At 39.2% G+C, this 9,734-nt stretch overlaps 1 long non-coding RNA gene across 3 annotated transcripts; it reads left to right on the top strand.

Moving 5' to 3' along the window:
• Positions 1-788: 788 nt before the first annotated feature.
• Positions 789-6,488, top strand: LOC136463045 (uncharacterized). 3 transcript variants are annotated; one of them, XR_010760883.1, is made up of 5 exons: positions 789-1,374; positions 4,455-4,607; positions 4,840-5,116; positions 5,284-5,816; positions 5,946-6,488. It is a non-coding gene; the product is annotated as an uncharacterized lncRNA (long non-coding RNA). The 3 variants fall into 3 exon arrangements; XR_010760884.1 differs by lacking the exon at positions 4,455-4,607; XR_010760882.1 differs by lacking the exon at positions 4,455-4,607 and having other exon boundaries at positions 4,835-5,116.
• Positions 6,489-9,734: the final 3,246 nt, after the last annotated feature.

Genomic DNA, 9,734 nt, shown 5'->3' with positions numbered 1-9,734 from the left:
GCTAGAAAAATTGTATGGGCTGCAAGCATAAAAAACATATGGGCCAAAAAAACAAAAAAAAAGGAAATAATGGGCCAGCCAGCAACAGCCTAAAAACTATTTGTGGCCCATGAACTACATGGCCTTTAGCAGGCCAAATCTTATTTTGTGATGTTTTTTTTCTACTATGTTAGCTGCCACGTGGCAAGGCCTAGGATTTTGTGACAATAAAGCAATGCCATGTGCTTGTGACAATAAATATACAAATGTCACATAATAAATTTGTGACGGTGGTTTTTTGACGTTTGAATTTATGTCAACACTTTGTCACAAATCTTAATTTGTGACTTAAATTTCATATATTATGACGTAATACAAAAAGCCACACATTTCTTGTAGTGTTCCTGTCCCCGCCAGACCTGACGAGGATTGTTTCTCTACCAATTGATTTCCCCTGGGGATAAAATTGATTCCATCCCCGTCCTCTAATAGGGGAATTCCTCGCGAAGAATCGGGGATCGCTATCTTTACTCGCATTTACCCAAGCTTCTGCGTCGAGCAAGGCCCATCAGAGTTTTTCAGGCCATAAAAAGCCAACTTTCACTCAAGAATGGGCCCACTAAAGCCTCGCTTGGCAAGGGCCTATCACCATCCATCCATCAATTGTGGACTTAGTTGGGTTCTTTTTGGTTCAATAGCCCACACGTGAGTGAGTAGTCTTACGGGCTGGGTTTGGTAATGGGCCTAAAATGAAGAGAATTCTCACGAACCCAAAACAATATTCCGCTCGTTGATCGATCCGTCGCGGTTTCCCTGCTGCGCCTGGCTCTCTGCGCCGCAGTAGGCGCGTGCCGGTGGCAGAGGCAGAGGGCCAGAGGCGGAGACGCATGTCTACGTAGAATCCGGCGGACAGAGGCATGGGATCCCCGCTTCCTCGCGCTTATGCTGGGAGTGGTTGGACCGATCGAAGCAAGCGGGAGTCGTGTGCCGCCGACCACGTGTTCGACGAAATGCGCCCCGGAAGCTTTGAGGTTTCGCAGGTTCCAACATCTTACGATTAGGATTCGGTAGATCTTTCCAATAGTCAATTTCGCATACAGGACTGGTGGCTGGAAAAATGCCCGTGGTATTTTTCTGCTACTTTATATGGTAATAAGCTGCTTTGTGCTGGATCATCATCTATGACGTGTGGGTCTTGTTCGTTTGTGAAGATTTGGCAGAGCGTAGACAGAAAGCAACGGTTCAGAGCTCAAGAGAAGGCAACTTTCTATTCTATATGATTAAAACTTGGTACTGCAAAATCTGGCAACAGGTGAGTTATCTGCAAGTTTAGCAAAACAAAGCCACTGGTGTCTTGTCAACCTTATCTCCAACATCTTCAACTAGTGGCGCGCGGTAAGCACCAAACATTTCATCTCATCTCATGATAGAAAGTATGCTTCTTCTTCTTTTTTCCAAAAATTGTGTATTGTCTTAGCTTGAAGTAACTCACCAGACAAAAGCAGAATGCACAAATTTGTTACCTACGCTGAAATCATTGTGTGTGATTGTTTGGGTTGGGGATTTGGGGGGAGAGGGTAGTGCCCAGATACCCTTTTTAACAAAAATACGAAAGATACAAATACCAAAATGGAAAAGTGTATATAGTATCGTACTGGCCTATCGGAAAATAGAATTATTCATAGATTGAATTCCTATTATTATATTTATATATTCTAGGAAACTAAAATTATATTAATATTCTAGGAAACTAGAATTCTGACGATTCTCCTCATCCTATCCACTAGCCGGATTTGTCAGCGTCATGCTTCTTCTCAGCAAACTGCCCCCTTCTCGGTTTACCATCCGACACACATACAGACAAACTTGGCTCTAGCATATGAGGGCCTCAAAATGTTTCAGAAGTACTTGAGTATTTGACAAATTCAAATCTTGGTTCTGCTTGTACTAAATTTTTTTATTTCAAATCTTTGAATGGTCTGCAAAATTTGTTTGACAGGAAAGAGGTATATGTGTTGTATCCTAGTATCAAGCTGGTTCTTCTTTCCCATATAAATGAAAAATGTGCTTATAGCCTGATGCTAAAGAAACATGTGGCACTTGAAGAATGCTTTCCAGACAAGTATGATTAGCATCACTTAGTTTTTTTTTTAGAATATGCAAGAGGGCAGCGTATCTTTGTATTCAGATAGAAAATAGTAGTTTGGTTATAAAATGGCAACTACAACGCATGCCTGGATCCAAGATCCATACAGATACACTGGGACTGAAGTTAAGTGTAAGCTAACAGCAGCCCAAAGGCTTTTGCCCCGGCCTGATGCCAGAGCGCTGCCTCAGCATCACCTAGTTACTACAGACCAATAGCATATTTTTCATGTTTCTTGTTCCTGATTTTTTTGAATTCACAGATTAGACTTTTGATGAAGGTGTCAAATATTGCTTTTATTAATACAAAGCCATTGCAACACTGTAGCTCGAAAAACTTACAGAGAAATAAATAATGGTAAAATTTTCACTCCCACACACATTTTGATTTCTTGTGCATCATGGTAACTGAGGGGCTGGATGCAGAGAGAATCAATACAGACTGATGAGGACTGGAGCCTCAGTTGTCAAGTTCGCAGGGTGCTCTGGCAGCCAACCTGCTGTACGAGTGGTGTCTGATGCAGGTGCCTCGGCCTCACCTTTCTCTCTTAATTGATTGGGCACTGTGTCCCTTTCAAAAAAAAAAAAAAAGAAAGAAAATTATGACGACTGATAGATTCGTGCTTGGCAATCGATGTTTTCCATACTAATATTAGTTTCTAACATCACCTGAGCTGTCATTCATGCCTAACATAATCTCGAAATCTTGTGGCATGGCATTTAGTTCCCAAATAAGTGGCTGTGGCTCAACCCTCCATCCTACCCCTAGGTTACCTTATCCACTAGCTCACAGTTAGTGTATTCTCTGTTTTCTTCAATCTTTTTGTTGTTTCTTTAATAGCATCCTGTTCTTGCAGCATGTGCTGCAGCCACTTAGGGCATGTTTTGGTGATCACATCCTCATCTAATGATATTAACCAAGTAAAACTTTTTTATCTGATATAAAACCCCTAAATTAGATCATATCTCTGAAAATAGCAATTTTAATTCTAGTTTTTTTCGTTAAAAAAAGTTTTCAAATTCTAGGTTTTTGTTGTTGTGTTTCACTGTTTTGCATTTTGACCTGTGATAGATCTTTTAAAGAAACTATTCATGCCAGTGTTCCCGTAGGATTTCTCTCACTTATGTGTAAAACTTGATGTTTTGTATTGATCATATTTTGTAACTCCTTTTTGACAACGGAAGACTCCAGAGATACTCTTCTCAAATATCATGTCCTATTTTTTTTACTAATTAAGGGAAAGGTGCAAGAGTGGAAAAGGAAGCAATAATTTGGATCTTCCTATTACTTTCATCAAACCGAGTGCCACTAACAAGACCAATCCACTATGCACTGACTATCCAAGCAATTTCTGCTTTTGTTAGAAGCGATTACCTTAAAATTTGATTATCTTACTTAAGCGGTTCAGCCTGCACCTGATGTTCTCCATTCGTAATTATTTGGCTTAGATGTTATTTGTCTCTTGAATCTTTAGAACGATTTGATCTAGCTAATAGTACATCTTCTTCTGCGAACGGGCCTCTAGTTGGTTGGTTAGGTGGCTCTACTGGCACTTCTAAGGTCGTATAGGTTCGACTCCCTGTGGGAGCAAATTCCAGGCTGGTGTTAAGAAAATCCCCTCGTCTGTCCCATGCCAAATCACAGGTCTAAGGCACGGCCTAGGTTGTGGTTCTCACATGGGCTACAGTGCTGCTGTGTATGGGTGGGGTAGGGGTTCGAGATTTTCTCGACCTACGTGAGGTCTTCTTAGCAAAATGTTCTTGCCCCACAGGTCATGTCTTTTTAATAGTACATCTTCTGGTTTTGTTCTTAAAATGATGTTGGACTGTGACACCTTCAAAACTAAACACTTCACTGTTTGACATTGTAGCATGATTATGCCATTTGGTTTTTCTGTAATGGCCTCCATATGTTTGTACTGTAAAGTTTTAGTCTTCAATTGCCAAGCGTAGGCTGCATGGTTATATTATACATATATACGTCTCACATGATCCCACCCCCCTCCCACACACACGGGGGTCCATGTAGCATGGAGCACAGCGTCTTTTTGCACACAGCCATGATCCCATTGGATTTGCAGAGCCTTCAGAAAGCTACATTTTTGTTCGGCACAAGTCTATCATTGAACTGAGCACCTTACGTCTTGTGACAGTGAGTGAATTACTTTCACACTCACTCTCTCTAGGAGTGATTCAAAAACTATATACGTATGGATCTTAACCATCATACAACCTGAATCTGGCTTTCTATGGGAGCGAACATTATCCATCAGTACGAATGGTAGTTTGAGTGCAGGCTGAAAATTTCATCTTCTTCTGTGAACATGTAGTATGGCCTATCTGAAGTGACATTAGCAAAAAGCGGTTATTTGGCTTACATACTACATCTATAGCGCTTATTCTTGGCATGATTTTCTGGCATTTCTGATGGACATCTCAAGTGAGACAATAATATATGGCGTACAGTGAGATTCCATGGATATGTAAGTCATTTTCTGCCAGATTCCATGGAGATATCTATGAATGAAGAAGCGACTGTACCATTTACTGCATTGGAGCATCTTTTTGCTCACCTTTTGAGATGACTGCATGCTGCTAATAGTCCATTAAGATGCTATTTCATAAGATGACATCATGCTGCTTTTATCAAACTGACCAAATTTCTGAATCAGTCCATGGCTCATAGCTGCATGCATTCTTCTTGCACTAGATCAGCTCGTTTATGCATCCTCTGTGTAATCTCTGGGCGGCGCTGGATCCAATGTCCCAAAGACAACCTCTGCAATCTGGCTGAAATTCTGATGATTCAGAACTCTGGAATCATGCCTGACAAATATTGTGCAGAGCAAGGTGGAAAGGTCAGTTGGAGAGATGTGCTCATCAACAAGATGGACCATAATGTTCCTCTCCAAATAAAACTGTATGCAGTCTGCTGGTATTTGGCACACACCATGGATCCTTCTACACCTACTTCCTCCAGAGCTCACTGCAGGTATATAGTTCTCCATTACCGATGCGCTTGAAATTAAATTACCAGATCCACTCTACCTCTTGCCTGAAGATCTCTGATTGTCTGCATTGCATGGGCATTGCAGGCCGATCGGTCGATCGGGAAGGCTTTTCAACTTTTGCACTCTTTTGTTTTTGTATGTATGCCAGGTATTGCTGTGATGATCTATACAATTCATCTGACCCCGAGAGTGTGGTGCACGTACATACAGAGGCCACCAGTGGGCGCGGCCTTGCTGCCCGCAGCCCGCCTGCCTGCTCCTTTTTGCATAAATCTGCACCATTAGCTAGCCTGCTTGTCCCCGCTGCCGTTTGTCCCCAATGGGGATCACGAGAGTGTGGAGGAACAAGTTGCCCAGATTTTGGCCGAACACCCGTGGTAGGGTGTGGGCTTGTCATGTTGGAAGAGCCGTCGCTTTCATCGTTAAGCAGTTTCTGCTTGTCTCCCGCCCAGTCATAGCAATAAGAGAGGGAGGTGGGCTGGGCTGGATGGATCATGTGTGATTGTGAGATTTACAAAAGCCAGTATGGCCATTTTCTTGCATGCTACGGAGATGCTGCGATGTCGTTATAGCTAATGAGCTTTGCCCTCTTTGAGTGATGAAAGGGCAATGCAAGGCACTGGTTGAACAGTTAGAGCCTCATAGCACAGCAAATGTACTCTGTCCTGTTCCAAATTCATGGTGAGGTTTTTTGTTGGCCATAACTAATGTGATCCGTAGAATTAGGCAAATCATTTGTGTTTAATTTATCAATTGCTTGTAATTAATCTAATTAGTACAACATCTGGTTGCTGTCTTGTGCTGGTGCAGGTTGTTAGCCTCAAGAGCTCCGTCGTTCTTTCAGCACTCAACGCGCTTGATCTCCTTGGTAGGTCGCCGATCCTAAGCTCAAACCCACTCTTCCCTTCTCCTAATAATAGTCCAATACTAGCTTCTTGAGCTGTGGACTATGGTAGAGGCAGGCTGAAAAGTACTCTGTTTTGCTGCTGTCACCAAATCCAAAAGCCATGCTTGCATGGGTCCCAAGGCGCAGGAAGTGTCTCATTGCCTGCTCATACCTTATGTTGGTGTAAATGGAACATTTGTTAAGGACCTTTGTGCAAACAGTGGGAATAAAAAGGTGAGAGTGTGTGCGTGCAGTCAGGCACAACACAGAGAAATTTCCCAATCAACACCTTCAATGCTGATTTGTCTCTATTCTGAGAGAGAGGAGACTTAGCCTCAGTGAGACCTATCCATGATCCTGTTGCTGAAATCACTCAGATCAGATCCTACTACACAGGCCTCCCTCTGAAGCGCTCCAGCTTTTGTTTAACAGATCTGTCATTTATATTACAGTATGGGAACGTGCATGGACCTTATTGCAAGAGAGCCAGGAGAACACTGATGGCATATGAGAGTTAGTCCTATCTAGACGAACAATGATTGCTGATACACTAGCTATCTTATCCACTAACGACGTTTCTTTTCATTAATAAAATAAGATTAAAACATCTTTGTGGGGTTGTCTTCATCAGTAGGAAGTAGGAACCTAACGGCGTGTAGGTCGTTAACTCGTTATGCAGTTAGCACCTAAAAGATAAGACCTAGATATTTGTATATGCACATTACCCAAAAAAGAATGTTACACACTTACAGACTACTAGAAGCCATATAAGGGCAGTCCCAATGGTGTATTGATGATGGTTTCTATCATCATTAAATGACTTGCCACGTAGGCAAAACGCTGACATGACAACGTAATTAATGAAGAAAGAGAGTAAAAATCATAGAAATTGTTTCCTCATTAAGAAATCAGGTCTTCTCTTGATTCAATGCATCAAGAAACCATGAAATCGCCATTGGGGAGAAACCACCAGTTTCTAGCGGGCTCGTGCCGCACTCCCATTGGAGGAAGAAGATAGAGTTGGGAGAGAGAAAGAGAAAATAATTATTACTCATAGAAACCATGGGTTGGAAAGCAGTAATTTTTTGATGCGGTATCCTATGTTATAGAAACTACTAGTTTCTTTCATTGGGACTGCCCTAAGTACATGGCGACACATACTTGCATGTACCTCAGTGCCCGCAAGCTAGAAGTGTAAGTTTTGTAGGTATTTAATTGTTGTAGCCTAGTCAAACATTGGAAAACTCCATTTCATTTTTGTTTGGCTTTGCAATGAAAGCACTATTTTGTTTGCAAAGCTAGCCATTTGACATGGCCCAGAAGACCACTTTCCAGGGTAAATAACATAGCTTACATACAAGCTGCAGCAAAATCTGTGAAATGTAGAAATTTCATTTCACTAGCTAATAAAATATTTAGATTTACCTAGCGCAATCAGTTGATAGTAGCAAGTTACACTCAAAAAAAAAAACACTGAGGTAGTACTGTTTAAATTAAGTGTATATGCTTTGTTTAATGAAAAACGGGCAAAATGTCCGATCGAGAAAAAAAAAACTGTATATGCTTTGTCTAGTAAAATGAAAAGAAAAGAGAGAGGGGGATTCATTCATCTTGTTACTGGATAAAACCGAGGATTCAGTTCTTGGCAGTCAAGTTTATTCAATCCTTGTTATATGTGGCTCCAAGATCCAGATTATTATGTCACATCGACTTTATTCTAAGGCACCTTCATGCATATTTAAGTACTCCCTCCGTTCCGAATTATAAGACGTTTTGGTATTTTTACATACATAGTTTTTACTATGTATATAGACATAACTTATATCTATGTACGTAGCAAAAGCTATGAATCTAAAAAAACCAAAATATCTTATAATTTGGAACGGAGGTAGTACTAAACATTTTTTGCACTTTTATAATCAACCAATGTATCTACAAAAGTTAGCATAGCAACCCCATAAAATCAGAACACCCTGGTTTTGTTACCAAAACAGATAATAGGTTTTTGTGGAGAGCCAATTGTATGATAACCAGCTTTGGGTGCCGAATTTTCTTTTTTTAAGCAAAACAGGCACATGCCTTTCAATATATTGATAGAGAAAGAGAGCAAAGTCTAAGCGAAACCAACCAGGTGGCCTAGCTAGGCCAAAGAAAGGAAAAAAGAATTACAGCTCATGGAGGTTTAGATCTTAGGGATTGTTTGTTTAAGGCCTTTTTGCTCCCTCTAAGCACCAGGCACGTGCTTCGTCCTTAGGTGATAGCTGAAGGCTCCTTTCGCTGAAAGATCCGTACGTGCATTTCAAGGAGCATATATATCGCCTTCACTCTCACCACTTTTGAGGTTGGTTGATGATCAGGCCCTGATTTCAGGATCCGATTCGAAATCAAATTATGCCCAACTTCAATCTACTAAATCCGCAGCGATATATATGTGCAAGCAAATGACTGCATACTCATCAGTCATCAGTATATAGCATGACAGGTAGCACCGCCTTTTTAATTTGGTCAGAAGATCGATTTTGGCACGCGAGGCATGCAAAATTATTACGGTGCCCTAGTTTCTGCAAAACTAGGTATCTAGGTTATGAAACACCCTTATTTTGTGGAACATATATATATATATATATATATATATATATATATATATATATATATATATATATATATATATATATATATATATATATATATATATATATATATATATATATAGAACGACTACCCTATAGTTGGCTACAAAATAACTTATTCTATATATATATATAATATATATATAGAACGACTACTCTATAGTTGGCTACAAAATAACTTATTCTGTAGCCACTTTGAGTTACGATAATTACTATGTTAATTTATGAGATTATAGTAACTCCTTACTAAGTGGTTTACTATAACGTTATGGTAAATATCCCCATGTATTATAGTAACCCAACTATCGTAAATATGTATTGACATTATCGTAAATTAGTATATAAAATTATCGTAAATGGAGGTGGCTACAAAATAACTTATTTTGTAGCTGGCTACTGAATATACTTATATATATATATATATATATATATATATATATATATATATATATATATATATATATATATATATATATATATATATATATATATATATATATATATATATATATATATATATATATATATATATATATATATATGGTGCATTTTTCCTACTTCCGGGAGTAGTTACTCCTATCTTCAATAAACTACATTGTGTATGTGTGCATACTAATTATCAGTTTGAATATGTTTAGATACTCAATTTAAGATACTTCAAATCTTAGTACGTGAATTTTTTTTCAAAAGAGCCCATACTTTTTAATATATTACTAAAATACCACTACGGTAGTATATAAAAAAAGTATAACCATATACTATATGTATGTTTGTATACTTGACATACATACTACCCTAGATGGTTTAGTATGATGATATACTCCGTCTACATATACTTCGTTGGGCCATAGACGCTCTAAATCTAGAGATATAAATATGGGAGTAACTACTCTCTGAGAGTAGGAAATAATTTCCCTATATATATATATATATTCAATTAAGGCACTATGGGACATATATGTTCGTCGCTTTGGTGACTTGAACCCTTACCTACTTCTATTTGGAGAGTCATTTGGCATTATTTTGAACGCAAAGCCATTTGGCATTATATATAGGAATTCTACTCCAAAGTCCAAAGGTATT

Source organism: Miscanthus floridulus, chromosome 7, assembly GCF_019320115.1.
Source record: "Miscanthus floridulus cultivar M001 chromosome 7, ASM1932011v1, whole genome shotgun sequence".
In the NCBI taxonomy this organism is placed as follows: Eukaryota; Viridiplantae; Streptophyta; class Magnoliopsida; order Poales; family Poaceae; genus Miscanthus; species Miscanthus floridulus.
This window is presented reverse-complemented; position numbering and strand designations above follow the sequence as displayed.